Source organism: Engystomops pustulosus, chromosome 2 (genome assembly GCF_040894005.1).
Source record: "Engystomops pustulosus chromosome 2, aEngPut4.maternal, whole genome shotgun sequence".
Taxonomy (NCBI): domain Eukaryota; kingdom Metazoa; phylum Chordata; class Amphibia; order Anura; family Leptodactylidae; genus Engystomops; species Engystomops pustulosus.
The window spans coordinates 177,492,601-177,518,216 of NC_092412.1; the positions used below are offsets into that span (position 1 = coordinate 177,492,601).

The 25,616-nt window shown below is 44.9% G+C and overlaps 1 protein-coding gene and 1 long non-coding RNA gene across 3 annotated transcripts in view; one reads left to right on the plus strand and one right to left on the minus strand.

The window, feature by feature from the left end:
* Window positions 1-2,800: 2,800 nt before the first annotated feature.
* On the minus strand, window positions 2,801-6,165 carry LOC140118935 (uncharacterized). The gene is made up of 3 exons (XR_011853288.1): window positions 6,059-6,165; window positions 4,572-4,713; window positions 2,801-4,053 (listed from the first exon to the last, which is right to left on the minus strand). It is a non-coding gene; the product is annotated as an uncharacterized lncRNA (long non-coding RNA).
* SLC6A17 (solute carrier family 6 member 17) overlaps window positions 5,158-25,616 on the plus strand; it is a 59,743-nt gene continuing 39,284 nt past the window's right edge. Inside the window, exon 1 of one of the 2 annotated variants that reach the window (XM_072137406.1) lies at window positions 5,158-5,255. The gene's annotated coding sequence lies outside the window, so the exon portion shown is untranslated. Of the gene's footprint in view, window positions 5,256-5,275; window positions 5,443-25,616 lie in introns of those variants that run through there. The other variant, XM_072137405.1, reaches the window with a different exon arrangement.

Below are 25,616 nucleotides of genomic sequence, written 5' to 3' on the forward strand. Positions count from 1 at the left end.
TATCAAATGTTTTTTTTCTTTTTTTTTTTAGCAAATAAATAGAAAGCTGTTCCACTGATTTAATAAGAATAATTTATTATTATCACCAGACCTTCAAAATCTGGACCTTGATCCATTTGTTTCTGCTCTCTCACAATGGTGACATGAAAGATGCGTAATATTCATATTCTAATCTCTTTAATCTTCCCTGTGCTGAAATCTCTAGCTTTTTGCTGAGGATAATCTGCAGAGCGGATACTGTGTGTTAGCCTTTGTGGCTGCTATTTTATCAGGTTTGATGTGTTATGGAAAGCTCCCTGTTCGCTCACTTCTTCACCAGCTGGTGTTTCTCAGACACTGGCAGGAGCATCTGAAGGATGCTGATCAGGTTTCCATGGTGACGGATCCTCAGCTCTGGATGCTCAAGAGTCAGAAGGGTTGAATTCACAGGGCTATTTATAGCCCACCATCAGGGCACTTATGGAAATAGGTCTGCAGAGGACACGTGTAGCGGGTCTTATGATTATATCTGAGGGCAAAAGAACTGCATATAGTCACATACTAAATGCCTTACAAATCGATGACACAATGCACACATCAAAGTAATCATTTCATAATGAGCGAACATGAGATCCCTGAAATTCTCTCTCTCATACTGTGACACAAGATGTTCATGAATCAACCCAGCTTTATCTGTGCACATTATTACAAATGGCCATTTCTTTTCTGACTCAATGAACAGTGAATTGTATTATCACACTGGGTCATATGCAGGATGAATGTCAAAATGGTAAAACCCTTACATTTCTACAGATCATATAACTGGGGGTAATAGGCAGGGGCTTACTGGCACACACTCCCAAGGCAAGGTGAAGAGCTATGTTGACAGCATGAATTCAGAATTATGTAGAAATGCAAGTGAACAGTATTTCCTAGGTACAATATGGACCAAGTGCGGAAGGAGTTCAGGGTATGGAATGAAAGGAGTGTAGCGGTCCTTTGTAAAGTGGAACATAAAAATCCCAGCATGTACCTATGCAAATAGCCCATCACGTTATAATGGAAGCTTCTAAAGGTGGCATTCACACCATGTAATTTCTATCAGTTTATTCTATGTGCTGAGAAATCCATAAACACATTTAGCCAACAAAGGTGAAAAAGCTATAGTTAAAATAAGATTAAAAAGCCTCAGTTTTCTTAACACATGGAATAAGGCAATACGCTGAGATACTTACACTGCATTTATAGGACTTCCTTTCTGTGTAATCTGACAAACATTAATGCGTATGTAAACATGGGGGAAAATACTGTAATATATAATGATGCAGAATTTTCCACCAATGCGGCTACTGCCCAGGATATGGGTAGGACTAACCACTAAAGATTAAGATAGATTCAATTCCCAGTGGATGTTTTATGGATGCAAAAAGGCAAGGATACATGTCCTAGAACTTTGTTGACAGGTAGGGTAACAATTCTGCTATAATTAATCAATTGCAAGATTCATATGCCAACCAATCACAGCCTATCTTTCAGTTAAAAAAAAACAAAATAGGAAATAAAAGCTCTGCTGTAATTGGATACCTCCAAATCTCTGGGTTGAAGGAAGAGCAAGAAAAAGATTGGCTCAAGTGCTCCATTCCCTCTCTCCTCTTATTGTGGTCCCTTTCTCTGCTCCCCTTCCCCTTTCATTTGGCCCCATTTACCTGCTCCCCTTCCTTATTATACCCCCTCTCTACCCCCCTCTTATTGTGCCACCGCGTTCTGCTCCCCTTATTGTGCTCCGCCTTTCTGTTCCACTTCTTATTGTGCCCCGTTTTCTGCTCCCCTTCTTTTTGTGCCCCCCTTTCTGCTCTCCTTATTGTGCCTCCCTTTTTCCTCCACTTCCTTATTATGCCCCCCTCTTTGCTCCCCCTCTTGTGACCCATCTTCCGTTGAATAAAAATAATCTGTACTCACCTTTCCTAGTTTCCCAGCTGCCATCCTGCCTATTCCTCCACCATGTCTGTACTACAGAAGTGCATGGCAGGCACACTGTGATGAAGTCAGCCTGTACAGACACAGCAGAGACCCGCTCGTTTTCTGTATCACTGTAGAAATTTATCCAACTATCTGCGTCTGGTGGATGCCGATGGATTTGATGTGCCGGGAATCAATATAGATGTCATTATTCAGTACACGTATTCAGTACATATACTGTACAACATACATAACATGTATACAGTACACGTCAACATACATTACCTGTATACAGTACACATACCCATATACTGTACACATAAATACAGTACAGTAAATATGCCAACATACAGTACACATTACACACATCCATATGCACTACACATATGGGGTTAAAACAACATCATGTGCAATTTTGAAATTCTCACATTCTGAGAGGATAAAATACTAAAACGCTCCACAAAGTGTTTAACAATCCCCCATATGTGGTGGTAACCTGCTGCATGGGCACACGCTATGGCCTTGAAGGGAAGCTGCGCCATTCAGAGGAGATTTGCATTGTCCCTTTTTATTGGCTATACAATCTTTATTTTTTGGTAGTTTGCACATACAAGGGCTTATTTTCTGGAACGTTAGATGCACTTTACAAATGCTTCCATTTAGTGGGTCTTTAGCTTATTGATGAGATTTTAACAGTTCATGGAGGAAACAAAATTGTCAATTTTGGTTTTGTTTCTTTTTGTATTTTTTGGGGCGATACATGATACCATAAAAATAATATATTATCTTTATTCTATCTCTCCATTTTTTTGGAGAGATAACTTTAACATTTCTTGGTTGCCAGAGCTGGTTTAGTGCTTGTTTTTTACATGGTTTTTTAATCACTTTTTAGAAAATTTTTGTAAAGGGATTTTATGAAAAATGTGCATTTTGGAAAGTTTTTCGGGTTTTGTTACTGATTTATTGTACAGAATGTTACAGATGTGGTGATACCAAAAATGAGGGTTTTTTTTCATGATTTCGGGTTTTTTGTACATTATTGAATGTAATATAGCCTGTAAAATGTGACAACGCAGATCTGCTCTGAATGGCACTCCTTTCGTCCTATGCCCGACCGTGTGCCCATACAGCAGTTTATCAACACATATCGGGCATCCTCATACTCGGGAGAAATTGGGTATCAAACGTGATGGATTTTTCAGTCTTTAAATACTTTGTGATGGTTTATTTATTTGCGAAAATTAATGTATTGTCTAAAATAAATTAAAGTTTGTAACTTACACCTCCATTTTGTTTTAACTACTGTGAAACATTTTACGGTGTAACGCACCTCTTAAAGTAGATTTTTCTCACATTGCGGGGTGTAGTTTCTAAAATGGCATAAATTACAGGGTTTTACTGCTATTTAGGCCTAAATACAGGTTTTGCTGATTTCCATAAAAATGAGAAAAATTGCACCCAAAATTCTGAACCTAGAGAGAACAACTTAGAGAGAGGATGCATAAACAGTCAAGCCAATATAAAGTTGACATTTCGGAAAGGTTAGTTATAAAGTCACTTAGGTGCTATGACTATCTGCTTGAAAAGCAAAAAACTTTGAAAATGAATAATTTTTAGACATTTTTGCTAAATTTCCATTTTTTCATAACTAAACACAAAAGATATCAACTTTTTTCCATTAATTTGAAGTACAATGTGTGACAAGAAAACAATCTCAGAATACCCTGAATATGTTAAAGCATTACAGATGTATAACCCTCCTATGATGACACAGGGCAGATTTAACCCCTTAGCAACATTTGATGTACTATTATGTCACATGCCGGCTGTCGATGTGAGGTCTGAGCCCCCTCCATACAAGGTGGGTGCTTGCTGCATATTGCCGCGGTGGTGCTGGTGCCGATTGCGGGTGTTAACCCTGTAAAGGCCTCCGCCAAAGTTGCTTGAGGCATTTAAATCCTGGCGCGCGTGGTTTGCCATGACAGCCTCAGGTCTTCGTAAGTTGTCTGGTTTTAACCTAATGATGAGGAAAATCCCAATATACTGCCATACAGTAATATGGCACTACATGGTTGGGTCAATCGGACAACCTAGGGTTAAAGAACCCAAGGGGGTCTGAAAAAAAGGAAAAAGAAATTATATAAACAAAATATAAATATAATGGTAAAATAACAGTAAATAAACAGTAAAAATCATAAACATATTAGGTATTGCCATGTCCCAAAATGCCCAATGTATCAAAATATAATAAACGGTTATTCCCGGAATATTAACGGAAAATAGCACAAAAGTCAAAATTTATACTTTTTTGCCATTTTGAAAAATATTAAAAAATCTATAAAAAGCGATCAAAAGGCCCGACAGTGCTAAAAATAGTAGCATTGAAACATCATCAAAAGTTGCAAAAGATTACACCACCCACAGCTCTGTACACTGAAGTATGGAAAAGTTATTACTGCCAGAAAATGGCAAAATAAAGAATTTTATTTTTTGTACAGGTGGTTTTAATTTTTGTAAATGTGTGAAAACATTATAAAACCTATACAAATTTGGTATAGACATAGAAGTAGACATGTCATTTCGGGGAAATTTTTTTTTCCTCTTCCCAGTAGATGGCATAGAATATTAAATACCTTCACTATGACGTAAAATTTGTTCCATCTCCTCCTGTATTCTAGGCTCTGTAATGGACAGTATGTAAGTTTACAATAAGCTGTATCCTTCTATATAGACTCCTGTACATCTCCGACTCCATCTCCTCCTGTATCCTGGGCTCTGTAATGGATAGTATGAAAGTTTACAATGAGCTGAACCCCTCTGTATAGACTCCTGTACATTTCCATCTCCTCCTGTGTCCTGGGCTCTGTAATGGATAGTATGAAAGTTTACAATGAGCTGAACCCCTCTGTATAGACTCCTGTACATTTCCATCTCCTCCTGTGTCCTGGGCTCTGTAATGGATAGTATGAAAGTTTACAATGAGCTGAACCCCTCTGTATAGACTCCTGTACATTTCCATCTCCTCCTGTGTCCTGGGCTCTGTAATGGATAGTATGAAAGTTTACAATGAGCTGAACCCTTGTATATAGACTCCTGTACATTTCCATCTCCTCCTTTATTCTAGGCTCTGTAATGGACAGTATGTAAGTTTACAATATGCTGCATCCCTCTCTACAGACTCCTGCACATTTCCATCTTTTCCTGCAGCCCCGTGACTCTCCTCCCCCATCCTCTGGCTTCACACTCCTCCATTCACAAGTGACAAGCATCTCTAGATGACTCAAGCTTTGCGTCAGCAGCCTCCATCATTGTGGCAGGTAAAGTGATCCTTGTGCTCGGGGCGTGGTCTGGTGCCCCCCGAGGTGCTGACGTCATGCCTGCGTGCACTGGCTCCCAGTGAATGGAGCTCTGCTCCCCTTTCCTCCCGTCGTTGGTGCTGGAGCACGGTCCCTCCTACCTGCATTTATCCAGGCGCATCCGTCTCCGCAGCATCACATGTAAAGGGTAAGGAGGATGCCAGCGTTTTACTCTGCACTTTTAGCTGTAAGAGCAGGGGGCACAGAGCGGTCCTGGAAGGGGCAGGGGGCACACAGAGCGGTCCTGGAAGGGGCTGGGGGGCACACAGAGTGATCCTGTAAGGGGAAGGGGGGCACAGAGCGGTCCTGGAAGGGGCAGGGGGCACACAGAGCGGTCCTGGAAGGGGCAGGGGGGCACAGAGCGGTCCTGGAAGGGGCAGGGGGCACACAGAGCGGTCCTGGAAGGGGCAGGGGGGCACACAGAGTGATCCTGTAAGGGGAAGGGGGGCACAGAGCGGTCCTGGAAGGGGCAGGGGGCACACAGAGCGGTCCTGGAAGGGGCAGGGGGGCACAGAGCGGTCCTGGAAGGGGCAGAGGGCACACAGAGCGGTCCTGGAAGGGGCAGAGGGCACACAGAGCGGTCCTGGAAGGGGCAGGGGGGCACACAGAGCGGTCCTGGAAGGGGCAGGGGGGCACACAGAGCGGTCCTGGAAGGGGCAGGGGGGCACACAGAGCGGTCCTGGAATGGGCAGGGGGCACACAGAGCGGTCCTGGGTGCTGCTGTGGCTTGTGCCCCTCAGAATGACATTGAAGAATGTCCTCACCTGGGCAGACTGGACTGGTACCAGTAAGGCTGTAGGTGAGGGATGGCAGGTGCCTGGTACCTGGAGGCCTGAGGAGCATATGATAGCAGCTCGGGGATACAGTGACACCTTGTATCTGGGACGTGCCCAGCCTTGCCTCTCATTGTGTGACCTTGAGGTCTATTCTGAGTGGTTGTGAATATTTAATTCCCTGAGCCATGACATTGTGTGAACACATCTGTAGCAGCGGAGTATCTGTCTGTCTGTCCTATGGTACTGGTGGTTTATAGGCTCTGAACTTCTGCCAGTGCCAAGAGCATTGGCACACCATGCATCACTCCACCACCTGTAGCCTGCAGTGTACATGCCGCCCTAGTAGTATGACTAACACATGCATGCCTCATAGGTTTAGTACGTGCTGTCTTTTCCTATAGACTGTATTTTGCTGGATATTAATCCTTCTCCAGTGTCATGGCTGGAAACAATGTTGTGTTAATGGCGATCTATAGCTTTAAGAAATGAAGGAGTCTCGTCTGCCATTAATGTGTCAGTAGCAGCAAATATAGTATTCAAGCAGAGACACGCTGTGCCCTAGCATCAATCCAGGGACAGATGTAACTGCGGGCTGAAGTGTGCTGTATGTACAGGAGGGGACATATATCTCCTTAATAATATATAGCACCCATGTAATGTTACTGATATGCACATAAATTGTAGATCCTGGTGTGTTGTCTACAGGACTGTTTGATAGTAAATTCATGTCAGTAATAATTCACTAATTGCCTTGCTGCCTGGTAACGGTAATGGGCTTGTACACAATTGATACAACTCACATAGAAATGCGTGTTCCTTGGTGTGACTGGTCTTGTGATGTTTGGAAATACGAATCCATGTGCTTTCCTTTATGGAATGATATAAGGAATAATTAAATAATAAATAGGACAGTCATTAATTGCTTTACTGATTCAGCCAAAAACATTCCTAATATCCTTTGTAACTAATACTTCTACATAATTAATATTACAAATGAATTGCTCAACTCAATGTGTCTATTAATACACAAATATACATGTAAATTAAATTAAAATGTATCAGTTTTTATGCAGTCATATATTTTTGTAAGCAGAGTCCTCCTATTACTTCCTGCTTCTGTGGGTATAATATTACATATCTATTACAGATGAGTGTGCAATGGCTACGCGCATAACCCTTACCATTGCTCAACTGATAAGGGAACCACTATCCACTAGACCAGTGATCCCCAACCCTTTTCTGCCCAGGGACCAGCTGTAAACATACATTTTCTCCAGGGACCATTGCGGTCTGGTGTCCTAGTTTCATAGCTAAAAATGTATATTTGAATGCTCCACCATAACTCCCTGTGTGCTTAGCTTACATTGTTCCATTTCCTGAAGAAGCACCCCCTCCACATGTATAGTCCCCTTTCCTGTAGCATGCTCCACTCCCATGTCTCCTTTCCAGCATCATGCCTTCCCTCCATGTCTCCTTTCCTTTGCTCCCCTCACCATCTGCTTCCAATGTACCCTTTCCCAGCCGAACTCTGTGAAAAAACAAAAATACTTACCTTCCTCATTCCCCTGCAGCAGTATTCTCTTCCTTCACTTCACTAATAGCATGATGTTATGACAGTATGATGCTTTTTGTCAGTAGAGCAGTGCATTATTTGGTGGGTATTTATTTTTGTTTTACAGAGGTCAGGCGCGGCACCAGTACCAGGTGTTCCAAGGCCCGGTCTTGGGCCGCGAACCGGTGGTTGGGGAACACTGCACTAGACTATGTGCTTACTGGTTGTCATGCGGAGGACTTTTTCTTACTAGACCTTCCATAGAGTTACACTGTGACACAAGCTCAATGCACTGGTATATTGAGAAATCTCTCTATATATAACTACATTATCCTTTTTTCTAAACATATAAATAATACAGTTAAATTGAATTAATAAAAATGTATAAGAAACAAAATAATTATCCATTTTATATTAACATTACCAGGACAACTTTTATAATACATAAACATAACTGTCATAAAGAAGTGAAACTCTCCTTGCAAAATGCTGGTTGATAGTTGGTGATCTCCTGCATTTCATGGAAACACATATGAGATTGGGCTGAGCCCCGTGCCCAAATGTTTGTTTCTAAACACAATGTAAACGTCCCATGTAAATGCACCCTTAACATTGTATTCAGATAATACTTTTTTTTTCTTTAAAGTATTGTCTCGGTATCAAGAAGCGTGACACTCAAAATTCTGTTATCGGTGAAACCCTACCATGATAGGGCAGGTCCTATTTCAAAATGTAATATATCCTGTATACGGAGCAAAATCTTGGCAGATACCACTAGGAATGTAAGGCGTGCAATTGAAAATTCAAGTTGGCAACGGGGTCTGCAAATTTTGACCTAGTATTTGGCTAGATTTAAGGCAGAAAATCCTGGGCAAACACCACTGGCTATGGAATTTACACAGTGCTAATTCTGCAGCAGCCCATTTTTTCAGCAAAATCTACCATATAAATCATAGCATAGATAAACTAGCGCAGTGGTAGCGAACCTATGTCACGGGTGCCAGAGGTGGCATTCGGAGCCCTCTCTGTGGGCACCCAGGCCATTACCAGAGAGGACTCTAGACATCTTCCTTAAGTCCCAGACAACCCAGGACTTGCTGTGCACAGAGCTATTTTAAAGAGACAGCGCTACCTGGGACTATTTTCTGCTTTATTGGTGTCCTCAGGTGCTGATATGAATGAAAGTTGTGACAGAGCAGGGAGTATAAATTTCTGTGGTGGCACTTTGCGATAATTAAGTGGGTTTTGGTTGTAGTTTGGGCACTCGGTCTCTAAAAGGTTTGCCATCACTGAACTAGGGAGACTTACTCATACATCTAGGCACCGTGACTGTGGTAGTCTTCTTATATTTTGTTATCCATGTCCTTCTAAAATCAACTTTCAAAATTATGCTAATGAGATGTTGGGATGCAGCTTCCTAGGTTGTTTCAAACAGCCTGTAAAGCACAGAGGAAATGTGGTTGATTTTAGATGGAAGGAGACGATGAATAACAAATATTGGAATATTTGCCTGAATCTACGAGTAAGAACCTTGGTTTTGATGATAGATTTCCTTTAATATGTGTTCCCCGCCAGGAAACTGTAAGGTAATAAGATAAAAAAAAAACTAATCTCCACCTCTTTTCCATATTTTCTTTCCTGCACGCCACTTTAGGCGGAGACTATAGTATGTACTATAATCTTCGCTAGAAGACTAGTGGAGACTATAGATGAAATCTCGGCCAGATTTGGTTTAAACAGGTCCGACTTGGAGCCTCTCAGTAGATTCGGCTGCCGTTCACCGGCAGTGGGGAATATTTAAAATGCCAGTCTCCCCCTATTGTTTGGCTCCACATAATGTTTGTGTTATAATTTACCGTATATTCCGGCGTATAAGACGACCTGGTGTATAAGACGACCCCCTTACTTTCCTGTTTAAAATATAGAGTTTAAGATATATTCGCCGTATAAAACTACCCCTTTTCCAACGCATACAAAACACCGGTAAAAAATTTAAAAAAAAACAGATTTGAATTTAACTTGGTCCTTTTTTTTATTTAAATTCTTATGACATGCAGGTATATAGCAGGAAAACTGTCGCTCATAAACATAAGGCATACAACAACAACATTACCATTACAGCACAGCCCCCAGTAGTATACAGCACAGCCCCCAGTAGTATACAGCACAGCCCAGCCCAGCATTAAAAAAAAAAAAAAAACTTATATACTCCCCGATGTGCTGCGCTGCTCCCCCGATGTCCGTGCGCCTCGTCTTCAGTGTTCCGCGCCGTCTTCTTTCTTCTGCCGGGCGCCGCCATTGATCTTTCCCGGCAGGCGCCTAGTATGACGCGCCGCTGCTGACGTCATACTAGGCGCCGCCCCGGGGGAAAACATGGTGGCGCCCGGCAGATGAAAGAAGACGGCGCGGAAGACTGAAGACGAGCCGCGCAGACATCGGGGCCACCGGAGGGTGAGTATGCGCCCATGCCCCGCTATCTTTTTGAGGCTGCCGGCAACTTAGCGGCTATGGAGAGGGCTCAGCCCGTGAGCCCTCTCCATGCACCGGGACCCGACCGCCGCCGTGAATACACGGCGGGCGGTCGGGATTACCGGCGTATAAGACGACCCCAGACAAGACAGAAGATTTTTCTGTCTTCAAAAGTCGTCTTATACGCCGGAATATACGGTAAAAACTGTGATTACAATAATTATAAATAAATAAATCAATTGTATAAGAAAAAACAAGTTATGTTATGTCTGGTATTATAGCCTCCGATAGTTTTAAAGGGTCATCCTAACAGAAGCAATTCTGTCACAGCTGTGTATAATGGAATTAATGAGATGCAAAACCTAAAACTTATCTTGCGACAGCAGCACATGGCAGTGTTGTACAGGGTAAATGCTAGAAAGCATCATTGTATTAAGCTTTACATAACTGTTCCATAAACCTTATCTATTCATGAAGAGTAATTATTAAACATTTGCAAGAAATATATGAAAAAAAACATGCAGCAGCAGGAATTACACAACAGAGGGTATTCACAATTACAGAAAGAAAAACTGTAACCTTGACTTTGTAGAGAACAGGCCACAGCAGATGCAGCTAGAAAACAAGCAGTATTGATCATCTGCTCAAATAGAACATACAAAGAGGGTCCCTGTTCAGAATATGGCAGCTAACTGTTTAGTGTGATCATTACCTTGTCTTATACAATAACAAGTAATGTAAATTGAATGTCCAAAATCTCTTATATTTTATTGATACAGAGCACCACATCTTATTCAAATATTCAAGAAGGAGCCTATTAACTAGGTCTAGGGGATCATTTTTATTAGGGGCATAACAAAGAAAGTGTTTTAGTCTGACACTTGCATTGATGCCAGGTGTACCTAACAGTAAAATATATAATGGATCCATTGAAGTCACTGCTCCGCAAACTGTCCCCACAGCTCTTGGCTAATGGCTCAAGTGGTTAATCACATGCAGGGCCGGATTAAGGTGGGGGCCCCTGGGCGCAAACTGGTAGCATACAGCCTGCCAGCCCCCCTGTAGTATACAACCTGCCAGCCCCCCTGTAGTATATAGCCTGCCAGCCCCCCTGTAGTATACAACCTGCCAGCCCCCCTGTGGTATACAACCTGACAGCCCCCCTGTAGTATATAGCCTGCCAGCCCCCTTGCAGTATACAACCTGCCAGCCCCCCTGTAGTATACAACCTGCCAGCCCCCCTGTAGTATACAACCTGCCAGCCCCCCTGTAGTATATAGCCTGCCAGCCCCCATGTAGTATATAGCCTGCCAGCCCCCCTGTAGTATATAGCCTGCCAGCCCCCTTGTAGTATACAACCTGCCAGCCCCCCTGTAGTATATAGCCTGCCAGCCCCCCTGTAGTATACAACCTGCCAGCCCCCCTGTAGTATACAACCTGCCAGCCCCCCTGTAGTATACAACCTGCCAGCCCCCTGTAGTATATAGCCTGCCAGCCCCCATGTAGTATATAGCCTGCCAGCCCCCCTGTAGTATACAACCTGCCAGCCCCCCTGTAGTATATAGCCTGCCAGCCCCCCCTGTAGTATATAGCCTGCCAGCCCCCTGTAGTATACAGCCTGCCAGCCCCCCTGTAGTATACAGCCTGCCAGCCCCCCTGTAGTATACAGCCTGCCAGCCCCCCTGTAGTATACAGCCTGCCAGCCCCCTGTAGTATATAGCCTGCCAGCCCCCCTGTAGTATATAGCCTGCCAGCCCCCTGTAGTATATAGCCTGCCAGCCCCCTGTAGTATGTAGCCTGCCAGCCCCCTGTAGACTTTAGCTGCCAGTCTCCTGTAGAAAATGGCGATCTCCCCCAGCGAAGGCAGCTGTGTCTCACTGACACAGCTGTCATCCTAGACCCCTATGTGCGTTGCGGGCGGCCATTGGCCCCTGCGCATTGCACACAGAGACACAGAGCAGAGCTAAGTCACTGACTGTCGGAAACTGGTGGGGGCCCCTTATAAACTGAAAGTGGTGGGGGCCCTGGGGCTCGAGCCCCATGAGCCCCTCCTTTAATCCGACCCTGATCACATGGATTCTTAACCATTACTTGTCACTGACAAGCAAAGATATCGGAGAGATGTTAGATAACACAGTGGGCATTTAGAATTTGTATCAGAAGTTGAAAGAAGTCTGTGGTATGTATATGTCATTTAGCACAACGTACTTTAGAAGTGGTTAAACAGTATTGAATAAAGATACAGGTCCATCACATTTGGAACAGGGTCCTCTTTGCTTCCATCCGGTGTTTTCTGGATGTCACCTAAAGAGAGCTGACAGAGGCTACCAGCATAGGTTTATGGTCACAATGAGTGTATGCCAGGGGCTTTCCTGGTGTACGAGCTGAACTAGGAAAAATGGAATCCAGCTCACCTCCAGCCTTGTTATGAAGTGTACGTGCTGAATGCATACATAAAACGTGATGTGAACCTAGCCTTATGTTGACTGCATTTTTGTACACCTCAATGAAGCTGCATTCAGATCTGTTTTCCCCCTCCATTGGATAGGATACTTCTGGAGGATTTCTGATGTATGCCTGCAAAAGAAGGCTACATTGTACCCACAGTTCTCCTTTCCCTAAAAAGTGGGAGGAGGAATCTGTCCCCTATAGCAGTGGTCCCCAACCTTTTTGTATCCAAGGACCAGCTGCACACTGATCTGGTAACCTCCTTACCTTGGTCTCCCTGAAAAAAATATTGGTCACCCCGCAAATACCCCATATCTAAACCCAACCCACATAATGTGCCATTTCCAGCAGTACCAAGTCTAATATGCCCCTTTCCTGCAGAAGTGGGCAACAGAAAGGGGGACACTATTATACCCCTTTTTCTATAGCCACCCGCACACCTATAATGTCTCCTTGTCTTTGGCCTATCCACTATGAGGAAAAAAAATATACATACTGTATTTACTCAAGTATAAGCCAAGGCACCTTATTTTACCACGAAGAAAACTAGTAAAGCCTAGGGTGGGAAATGCAGATGCTACTTTTTAATAAAATGTCAAGCAGCACTCTACCTCATCAATGAAGTGTCCAGCAGAAGTCTCTCCTCATCAGTAAAATGTCCAGCAGCCTCCTCTCACTACTGATATGTCCAGAAGCCTCCCCTTAATAAAACTAATGAAATGTCCACAGCAGAGGCCGCCATTTGAAGAAATATCTACAGCAGAGCCCATATTTAAAGAAATGTCCACACCAGGGCGTTGGGGAGAAGAAGGGGCCTGGTTTTCCATGGCCTGGCAGTTGAGCACCGCTGCCATATAGAATCTAATGCCCTCTACAAACTCAAATTCTCCTTCGCAAATACATATACTCCACAAAATAGCTGGGAGGAGTATTTTTTACTCTGCTGCAAAAATTTAGTGCAACCTCTGACCATCAGTTTTTTTTTATACTGTTTTACCATATAGTTCATGTTTGTACTAAATGGTACACTTTGGGGGGCTTAGTTTTAGGGCTCACTGCCCTTTTTGTCATCCCTGAGAAAAAAGTCCCCATTGCATTGGTCAACTCCTTCAACTTCAGTTTTCCAGTATGGTCCTTAATAGAGATGAGCGAACATACTCGTCCGAGCTTGATGCTCGATCGAGCATTAGCGTACTCGTAACTGCTCGTTGCTCGGACGAATACTTTGCCCGCTCGAGAAAATGGCAGCTCCCGCCGTTTTGCTTTTTGGCGGCCAGAAACAGAGCCAATCACAAGCCAGGAGACTCTGCACTCCACCCAGCATGACGTGGTATCCTTACACGTAGATAGCAGTGGTTGGCTGGCCAGATCAGGTGACCCTGGGATAGACTAGCCGCTGCCCGCGCTGCTCGGATCATTCTCTGTCTGGATGCCGCTAGGGAGAGAGCTGCTGCTGGTCAGGGAAAGCGTTAGGGTGTTCTATTAGAATAGTGTTAGGCAGGAGTGATTCAACAAGAACCCAACAGCCCTTCTTAGGGCTACAATAACGTTATACTTTTTTTTTTTATTTGCTTGTGGCTGGGCTTGCTGGCACTAGTAGTGCAGCTAGTACCATATTGTGAGGAATTTGCAGGGGGACTTGCTACCGTTGTGTTTAGCTCTTAGTGACACGCATATCCACCTCAAACACCAAAGTGGGACAATTTATTAGGGGTTTGATTTCAATTAGGCACAGTCTGCCAGTTTCTTTTTATTTTACGTTTATTTTTTTCATAACTCAGCGTCATCTCATCTGGCATAGTAGTGTGCTTTCATACTTGGCTAGAAAATAGCCATAGGAGAATCCAAACGGCTTACTTACGCCTACAGTAGCGTTATATATATTTGATTTCTGGTTGATCTGCTGGTGGCTGTAGTTGCTGCAGTGCATCTACTAGCAAATTGTGAGCAATTTGGAGTGAGACTTGCGACCACTGTGTTTTGCGCTTAGTGACGCACATATCCATCGCAAAGACCGAAGTGGGAAAATTTATTAGGGCCCGGGGTTGTATTTCAATTAGGCACAGTCTGCCATTTCCTTTTTTATTTTACGTTTATTTTTTTCATAACTCAGCGTCATCTCATCTGGCATAGTAGTGTGCTTTCATACTTGGCTAGAAAATAGCCATAGGAGAATCCAAACGGCTTACTTACGCCTACAGTAGCGTTATATATATTTGATTTCTGGTTGATCTGCTGGTGGCTGTACTTGCTGCAGTGCATCTACTAGCAAATTGTGAGCAATTTGGAGTGAGACTTGCGACCGCTGTGTTTTGCACTTAGTGACGCACATATCCATCGCAAAGACCGAAGTGGGAAAATTTATTAGGGCCCGGGGTTGTATTTCAATTAGGCACAGTCTGCCATTTACTTTATTTTACGTTTATTTTTTTCATAACTCAGTGTCATCTCATCTGGCATAGCAGTGTGCTTTCATACTTGGCTAGAAAATAGCCATAGCAATAGGATAGCATCGTTTGGTTTTAAAAACTAAAAAACACAAAAAAAAACAAAAAAAAGTTAAAAAAAAAATTCAAGTTATAACTCTCATTTTCAAAATGTTTAACCCGAGGGTTAGGGGTAGAGGACGAGGGCGGGGACGTGGGCGTCCAACTACTGCAGGGGTCAGAGGCCGTGGTCCTGGGCGGGGTGAGACACCACCTGCTTATGAGGGAGCAGGGGAACGCCGCAGAGCTACACTCCCTAGGTTCATGTCTGAAGTTACTGGGACTCGTGGTAGAGCACTGTTGAGGCCAGAACAGTGCGAACAGGTGATGTCGTGGATTGCCGACAATGCTTCGAGCAATTTGTCCACCAGTCAGTCTTCCACGCAGTCCACCCATGTCACCGAAATCGGCACTCCTCCAGCTCCTGCACCTCAGCCTCCTCCCCCCCAGTCTGCCCCCTCCCAGGAAAATTTGGCATTTGAACCGGCATACTCTGAGGAACTGTTTTCTGGACCCTTCCCACAGTCACAAACCACTTGTCCGGTTGCTGCTGAGCAATTTTCCGATGCCCAGGTTTTCCACCAGTCGCAGTCTGTGGGTGATGATGACCTTCTTGACGTAGTGGAAGAAGTGTGTAAAGAGGTGTCCGACGATGAGGAGACACGGTTGTCAGACAGTGGGGAAGTTGTTGTCAGGGCAGGAAGTCCGAGGGGGGAGCAGACTGAGGGATCGGAGGATGATGAGGTGACAGACCCAAGCTGGGTTGATAGGCCGGGTGAACACAGTGCTTCTGAGACGGAGGAGAGTCCTCGACCAGAACAGGTTGGAAGAGGCAGTGGTGGGGCCAGACGGAGAGGCAGGGCCAGACCTGGTGCATCAGCGCCAAATGTGTCAACTAGTGAAGCTCCCGTGGCGAGGGCTCCTGCGGCGAGGGCTAGATTTTCAGAAGTCTGGAGGTTCTTTAACCCCTAGGGGACACAGCCTATTTTGGCCTTAAGGACGCGGCCCCATTCTTCAAATCTGACCTGTGTCACTATAAGTGGTTATAGCTTTGGAACGCTATGAGATATCCAGGGGATTTTTAGATTGTTTTCTCGTGACACATTGTACTTCAAATTAGTTTAAAAATTTGGATGATATCTTTTGTGTTTAGTTATGAAAAAAAACAAAATTTGGAAAAAATTTGGAAAAATTCTTTATTTTCAACGTTCTAAATTCTCTACTTTTGATGCAGATAGTCATAGCTCCCAAATAAATTCATAACTTACATTTCCCAAATGTCTGCTTTATGTTGGCATGGTTTTTTAAGATTCCACATATTTTACTAGAATGTTATGAGGCTCAGAATTTGGGTATCATTTTTCACATTTTAAAATCACCAAAACCCGCATTTAGATGGACCTGCTCAACTTCTAATTGACACTGAGAGGCCTAAATAATAGTGAGACTCGTAAATTACCCCATTGTGGAAACTACACACCTCAACGTATGAAAAACCACTTTTAAGAAGTTTGTTAACCCTTCAGGTGTTTTATAGGGGTTAAAACAAAATGGAGGTGCAGTCTGCAAATTGTAATATTTATTCACAATACACCCATTTTGGGTGGAAAATTAAACATTTACAATGGATTAAATGAATAAAGGCTCCACAAAGTTAGTTACCCAATTTCTCCCGAGTACACGGATACTCTATATGTGGTGGTAACCTGCTGTATGGGCGCACGGCCGGGCATAGAAGGGAAGGAGGCGCCATCCAGAGCAGATTTTCTATGTCACATTGTACAGGCTATAATTTTTTTCTTTTTTTTAATGTGGACCTATAGGGGCTTATTTCTTTTGCCACATGAGATGCACTTTTCGGGTACGTAATTTGGGGGAATCTATAGGCTAATTGGTGAGATTTTATTAACTCTTTGTTGGTGGAGGAAATGAAAATCATCACTTTTCAGGAAGATTTTTATGGGGTTTTTTTTTTGCCCGTTTACCATACCATAAAAATAGTATATTATTTTTATTCAATGGGTCGCCACGATTACAAAAAGACCTCATTTATATAGATTTTTTATTTTTTTCCCATTTTTACTGCATAAAAAGTAATTTGGCAAAAATTTTGTTAATTTTAGCATCACCGTCTTTCATATGCATAACTTTTTTATTTTTTGCCTCACAAATCTGTTTAAGGGCTTATTTTTTGCGAGAAGGATTGTTCTTTTTAGTGGTCTTATTTTAGAGTGCATAACATATTTTAAATCCCTTTTTAGAGCATTTTTATAGGGTATTAATTGAAAATGATCTTTTTTCTGGAGCTTTTTTTTGTTTTGTTTTTTACGGGGTTCACTTTGCGGATCTAATAACAATTCTGTTTTATTATGCAGATTGTTACGGGATACCAAATATGTGGGGTTTTGTGTATTTTATTCAATTGTACTGAATAAAAACCAATTTGGAGAAAATCTTGTTCATTTTAGCATCACCATCTTTTCATATGCATAACTTTTTTATTTTTCGGCTGACAAATCTGGTTAGGGGCTTATTTTTTGCGAGAAGAGTTGTTCTTTTTAGTGGGCTTATTTTGGAGTGCATAACATTTTTTAAATTACTTTTTAGAGCATTTTTTGATAGGGTATAATTAAAAATTATCTTTTTTCAGAACGTTTTTGCGTTTTTTTTTCTACGGCGTGTACCGTGCGGGTCCAGTAACGATTCTGTTTTATTATACAGATTGTTACGGACGCGGCAATACCAAATATGCGGGGTTTTTTGTGTTTTTGTGTTTTTTATACTTTATTAAGTGTTTTTATGGGAAAGTGACATTTTAGGGGCTTATATTTTTATGTATTTATTTTTTATTTATTATAATGTGTAGTGTTAAGTGTTTTTGCATATTTTTACTTATACATACTTGAACTTAAACCAGTGATGCTCAGAGATGCTGCCCTATAGGCTAGTAGAGACCGAGGCCTTTCGCAACCTCATGGCGGCGGCCGCCCCTCGGTATTCGGTCCCGAGCCGCCACTACTTTTCCCGATGTGCCGTCCCAGCCCTGCACCAGCACGTGTCAGACAACATCATCCGTGCCCTGACCAACGCCGTTTCTGACAAGGTCCACCTGACCACGGACACGTGGACGAGTGCTGCCGGGCAGGGCCACTATATATCGCTGACGGCACATTGGGTTAACTTGGTGGAGGCTGGGACCGAGTCTGACCCTGCGGCTGGTCATATACTGCCGACGCCAAGGATTGCGGGGCCTACCTCGGTCCAGGTGTTTCAGGCCTACTATGCCTCCTCCTCCTCCCACCCCTCCTCCATCTCCTCCTCCGAACTACCATCCGTGGGCATGGCGCCATCAGTCGGTAGCTCTAGGCACAGCAGCAGTGCCGTCGCTAAGCGACAGCAGGCGGTGCTCAAACTGCTGAGCCTAGGCGATAAAAGGCACACCGCCCAAGAACTATTACAGGGCATCACGGCGCAGACTGATCTGTGGCTGGCACCGCTGAACCTGAAGCCAGGCATGGTTGTGTGTGACAACGGCCGTAACCTGGTGGCGGCTCTGCAACTCGGCAGACTGACACATGTGCCATGCCTGGCCCATGTGTTAAATCTGATAGTTCAGCGTTTCCTCCACAGATGCTGCCACTCTCAGGGCAGCGCAGCGCCGCCTCCAACTGCCCGCTCACCGACTGTTGTGCGACGTGCCCACGAGGTGGAATTCAACACTGACCATGTTATCCAGAGTTTACCAGCAGCGCCGAGCGATTGTAGACTGCCAGATGTCAACTTCCACCAGAACTGGTAGTCAGGTCAGTCAGCTTCCTCAAGTCTACAATGAGGAGTGGACGTGGATGTCTGATATCTGTCAGGTGCTGAGTAACTTTAAATTACTTTTTAGAGCATTTTTTGATAGGGTATAATTAAAAATTATCTTTTTTCAGAACGTTTTTGCGTTTTTTTTTCTACGGCGTGTACCGTGCGGGTCCAGTAACGATTCTGTTTTATTATACAGATTGTTACGGACGCGGCAATACCAAATATGCGGGGTTTTTTGTGTTTTTGTGTTTTTTATACTTTATTAAGTGTTTTTATGGGAAAGTGACATTTTAGGGGCTTATATTTTTATGTATTTATTTTTTATTTATTATAATGTGTAGTGTTAAGTGTTTTTGCATATTTTTACTTATACATACTTGAACTTAAACCAGTGATGCTCTGATCACTGGTTTAAGTTCAATACACTGCTCTACAATACTATTTTATTGTAGAGCAGTGTAAACTGTCTGAGCAAGCTTGCGCATGCTCAGACAGTTTACAGCCAGACCCGGAAGGGGTCTGGCTGCCATGGAGACCAGGCAGCTCCGGGGCACATGCCAGTCCTCGGAGCTGCCCAGAAGTGGATCGGATCCCCCGGTAAGCGGCACGGGGGATCCGATCCACAGCGCAAACACCCTTACACGCCGCGGTCATGTTTGACCGCGGCGTGTAAGGGGTTAACACCCGCGATCGGAGCCGGCTCCGATCGCGGGTGTTAGCGCAGGCTGTCAGCTGTACTAGACAGCTGACAGCCGCTGCTTCTGGTACCGGCTCCGTTCGTGAGCCGGTGCCAGAAGCAGGACGTTATAGAACTAAGCATCTAGCCCCGGGGACGTACTATAACGTCCTGGTGCGCCTAGGGGTTAAGGAAACACCGGATGACCGACGGACTGTGGTGTGCAACATTTGCCAAACCAGGATCAGCAGGGGTTCCACCACTAATAGCTTAACTACCACCAGTATGCGCAGGCATATGAATGCTAAACACCCCACTCAGTGGCAACAAGCCCGTTCACCTCCGGCCGTGCACACCACTGCTCCTTCCCCTGTGTCAGCTGATAGTCAGCCCCCTGCCCAGGACCCTGCCACAAAAACCCCATCGTCGCCTCCACGATCCTCCACAGCATCCACCAGCGTTCAGCTCTCCATACCCCAGACGCTGGAGCGGAAACGCAAATATAGTGCAACCCACCCGCACGCCCAAGCCCTTAATGTCCACATCTCCAGATTGCTCAGCCTGGAGATGCTGCCCTATAGGCTAGTAGAGACCGAGGCCTTTCGCAACCTCATGGCGGCGGCCGCCCCTCGGTATTCGGTCCCGAGCCGCCACTACTTTTCCCGATGTGCCGTCCCAGCCCTGCACCAGCACGTGTCAGACAACATCATCCGTGCCCTGACCAACGCCGTTTCTGACAAGGTCCACCTGACCACGGACACGTGGACGAGTGCTGCCGGGCAGGGCCACTATATATCGCTGACAGCACATTGGGTTAACTTGGTGGAGGCTGGGACCGAGTCTGACCCTGCGGCTGGTCATATACTGCCGACGCCAAGGATTGCGGGGCCTACCTCGGTCCAGGTGTTTCAGGCCTACTATGCCTCCTCCTCCTCCCACCCCTCCTCCATCTCCTCCTCCGAACTACCATCCGTGGGCATGGCGCCATCAGTCGGTAGCTCTAGGCACAGCAGCAGTGCCGTCGCTAAGCGACAGCAGGCGGTGCTCAAACTGCTGAGCCTAGGCGATAAAAGGCACACCGCCCAAGAACTATTACAGGGCATCACGGCGCAGACTGATCTGTGGCTGGCACCGCTGAACCTGAAGCCAGGCATGGTTGTGTGTGACAACGGCCGTAACCTGGTGGCGGCTCTGCAACTTGGCAGACTGACACATGTGCCATGCCTGGCCCATGTGTTAAATCTGATAGTTCAGCGTTTCCTCCACAGATGCTGCCACTCTCAGGGCAGCGCAGCGCCGCCTCCAACTGCCCGCTCACCGACTGTTGTGCGACGTGCCCACGAGGTGGAATTCAACACTGACCATGTTATCCAGAGTTTACCAGCAGCGCCGAGCGATTGTAGACTGCCAGATGTCAACTTCCACCAGAACTGGTAGTCAGGTCAGTCAGCTTCCTCAAGTCTACAATGAGGAGTGGACGTGGATGTCTGATATCTGTCAGGTGCTGAGTAACTTTGAGGAGTCAACACAGATGGTCAGTGGCGATGCCGTCATCATTAGCCTCACCATCCCGCTGCTTGGCCTGTTGAAAAAATCTCTGATCAGCATGAAGTCGGAAGCTTTGCGCTCGTCACAAGAGACGGGGGAAGAAGATTCCCTTGTTGATAGCCAAAGCACCCTTAGGTCTGTTTCTCAGCGCATATCGGAGGAGGATGAGGAGGAAGAGGAGGAGAGTGTTGGCGAGACACAAGAGGGGACCATTGTTGAGTCCTTCACTGTTCAGCGTGTATGGGCAGAAGAAGAGGAGTTGGAGGAGGAGGAAATGGACAGTCAGGCCAGTGAAGGGAGTGAATTCTTACGCGTTGGTACTCTGGCGCATATGGCAGATTTCATGCTAGGCTGCCTATCCCGTGACCCTCGCGTTCAAAGAATTTATTCCAGCACCGATTACTGGGTGTTCACTCTCCTGGACCCACGGTACAAGCAAAATCTTTCCACTCTCATTCCTGGAGAGGAAAGGAGTGTGAGAATGCATGAATACCAGCAGGCCCTGGTGCACAAGCTGAAACAGTATTTCCCTTCTGACAGCGCTAGCGGCAGAGTGCGTAGTTCTGCGGGACAAGTAGCGAGGGAGAGTAGGCGAGCAGGCAGCTTGTCCAGCACTGGCAAGGGTACGCTTTACAAGGCTTTTGCCAGCTTTATGTCACCCCAGCAAGACACTGTCACCTGTCCCCAGTCTCGGCAGAGTAGGGCTGATCTTTACAGAAAGATGGTGAGGGAGTACGTAGCTGACCATACCATCGTCCTAAATGATCACACAGCTCCCTACAACTACTGGGTTTCAAAGCTGGACATGTGGCACGAACTGGCGCTGTACGCCTTGGAGGTTCTTGCCTGCCCTGCCGCTAGCGACTTGTCCGAGCGGGTTTTCAGTGCAGCTGGTGGCATCATCACCGATAAGCGTACACGCCTGTCGACTGACAGCGCTGACAGGCTGACGCTTATTAAGATGAATAAAGCCTGGATTTATCATAATTTCCAATCTCCACCAGGTGAAGGAAGCTCAACCTGAATAATTTATCCACTCCTCCTCCTCCTCATTTTCCTCCTTCTCCTCCTCTTTGTACAGTAAAGCAGAGGAAACTGGCTATTTTTTGACAGGGCCCACTGGCTCTAGCTATAGTACTTTATGCATTTAATTTTTCTGGAGGGCCACCGACCCGGTCCTCTGTTTTAAACAATTTTTGGGAGTGCCACATACAGGCACTCAATCTATTCAATTTTTCTGGAGGGCCACCTACCTGCTCCTCTGGTTTGAAAACTTTTTTGGACTGCCACATACAGGCACTCAATCTATTCCATTTTTCTGGAGGGCCACCTACCTGCTCCTCTGGTTTGAAAACTTTTTTGGACTGCCACATACAGGCACTCAATCTATTCCATTTTACTGGAGGGCCACCTACCTGCTCCTCTGGTTTGAAAACTTTTTTGGACTGCCACATACAGGCACTCAATCTATTCCATTTTACTGGAGGGCCACCTACCTGCTCCTCTGGTTTGAAAAGTTTTTTGGACTGCCACATACAGGCACTCAATCTATTCAATTTTTCTGGAGCGCCACCTACCTGCTCCTCTGGTTTGAAAACTTTTTTGGACTGCCACATACAGGCACTCAATCTATTCCATTTTACTGGAGGGCCACCTACCTGCTCCTCTGGTTTGAAAAGTTTTTTGGACTGCCACATACAGGCACTCAATCTATTCAATTTTTCTGGAGGGCCACCTACCTGTTCCTCTGGTTTGAAAACTTTTTTGGACTGCCACATACAGGCACTCAATCTATTCAATTTTTCTGGAGGGCCACCTACCTGCTCCTCTGGTTTGAAAACTTTTTTGGACTGCCACATACAGGCACTCAATCTATTTCATTTTTCTGGAGGGCCACCTACCTGCTCCTCTGGTTTGAAAACTTTTTTGGACTGCCACATACAGGCACTATCCAAATTAAATTGTCTCCATAGCAGCCTCCACACGTTGTCTCCATTGCTACCTCCAAAAGTCGTCCATATAGCTGCCTCCATACATCGTCCCCTTATCAAACGAGGTGTGTCAGGCAGAAATTTGGGTTGTTTTCATGGATTCCACATCAAAGTTGTTAACTTTGTCGCCACCCTGCTGTGTTATCCACAAAATATACTGGCAAACTTTTATCATTTACCAATATTATTTCAGCGCTTCTTGCGCATCTGTTTACATTCCCCTCACCCGCCATATCCTAAACTTATAAGAACGCTACTACACTTGATCTTATACAAAAGGTTCTTAGAAGTGCTGTTTGGGGAGTAGCCTAGAGACAGGGGCTTGGATTGGCGAAAGCTCACCTGGCAGCGGAGCGCCAGCTCCATGCGCATCATGCGCTTCTTGCGCATCTGTTTACATTCCCCTCACCCGCCATATCCCAAACTTATAAGAACGCTACTACACTTAACTTGGTGCAGGCTGGGACCGAGTCTGACCCTGGGGCTGGTCATATACTGCAGACGCAGAGAATTGCGGGGCCTACCTCGGTCCAGGTCTCAAAGGCCTAGTATACCTCCTCCTCCTCCGAATTACCATCCGTGGCCATGGCGCTATCAGTCGGTAGCTCTAGGCACAGCAGCAGTGCCGTCGCTAAGCGACAGCAGGCGGTGCTCAAACTGCTGAGCCTAGGCGATAAAAGGCACACCGCCCAAGAGCTATTACAGGGCATTCCACATCAAACTTGTTAACTTTGTCGCCACCCTGCTGTGCAATCCACAAAATATACTGGCAAACTTTTATCATTTACCGATATTATTTCAGCGCTTCTTGCGCATCTGTTTACATTCCCCTCACCCGCCATATCCCAAACTTATAAGAACGCTACTACACTTGATCTTATACAAAAGGTTCTTAGAAGTGCTGTTTGGGGAGTAGCCTAGAGACAGGGGCTTGGATTGGCGAAAGCTCGCCTGGCAGCGGAGCGCCAGCTCCATGCCAAGATCCAACTAACATAGTTTTAACTGCAGCACCTTTAATCTACTACTAGTTCACTGCCTCCATACATGGTCCCCTTATCAAACGAGCTGTGTCAGGCAGAATTTTGGGTTGTTTTCATGGCTTCCATGTTAACTTTGTCGCCACCCTGCTGTGTAATCCACAAAATATACTGGCAAACTTTTATCATGTACCGATATTATTTGAGCGCTTCTTGCTCACCTCCTTTGGTTCCTCTCTGCCACCCATTGGTTTTAAGCCTGAGTCCATTTAGGGTATGTCGCCATGCCACTCTCTAGCCTGCCGCTGCTGCCGCTGCCTCTGCATGCCGTCCCCTATAGTGTCAGGGTCAATTATTGGATGTTTTACATGCTATCTAGCTTAATTCTGTCACTCTGTCATGGCCATGCTGATGCCCATAATTTTGGCATAATGGTGCGATTAAGCAGCCTCAGAGGCATCCATGCATGCTGTCCCTGCTGTTTCCTGTCCATTTCCGTGGTGTTTCCATCCTTTTCTGAGGTTCCCAGGTGTTTGGCCAAGCTTCCCTGTGCAGAGCCTTGGTCCCCTTGAAAAATGCTCGAGTCTCCCATTGACTTCAATGGGGCTCGTTATTCGAGACGAGCACTCGAGCATCGGGAAAAGTTTGTCTCGAATAACGAGTACCCGAGCATTTTAGTGCTCGCTCATCTCTAGTCCTTAACCCTTTGTTTTTCTAAAAAAAATCATTTAAATCAGTGAATTTTTGATTCGATGTTTAAACTACTTTCTACACTTGAATTTTAAATATTGAAACAGTGGGCAATGGATGGACATATTGCCCATTGAAATGCATGTGGCAGTATGCCACCCGTACTGAAACAGTATGGTACGAGTAGCATACAGCTGAAAACATGCATTTGTGTGAAAGGGGCCTTAAACACATACACACATTTGTTGACTCACACTTTTATGCACCGATATATACACATTGTATACACACATACAGTATATATAATTCTTATATAAACCCACAGTATATACACACCAAATAAACCATATAGTATATATATATATATATATATATATATATATATATATATATATATATATATCACATATGCCTACAGATATAGAGCATATACACATCACACATACAGTATCATATACACACATACAGCAAATATAAATACGCATATAGAGGAGTGGTGGCGAACCTATGGCACGGGTGCCAGAGGTGGCACTCCAAGCTCTTTCTGTGGGCACTTGAGCCATCGCCCCAGCACACCAGACAGGACTCAAAGAATTTTCCTGCAGTTCCAAGCAACTTGGCAGCAAAAATGCTGCTTTCAAAGTGACTTACTTGGCTACTTGGGAATGTAGGAAGAGGGAGAATGTGTAGACAGGGCCGAATTATCTTTGGACGACCTTCTGCTGGCCCCACGATTCTCTGTGTACAGACACTGGAAAGAAGCTACAATGATGCAAATTTTCCCTACTTCTTTCTACTGTGTTGGTGTCTTCAGGAGGCCAGTATGATTGAACATTGTTGAAGAACAGGCAGCAATAAGTTACTGCTTTAATTTTTGGTTGGCACCTCGCGGTAAATGA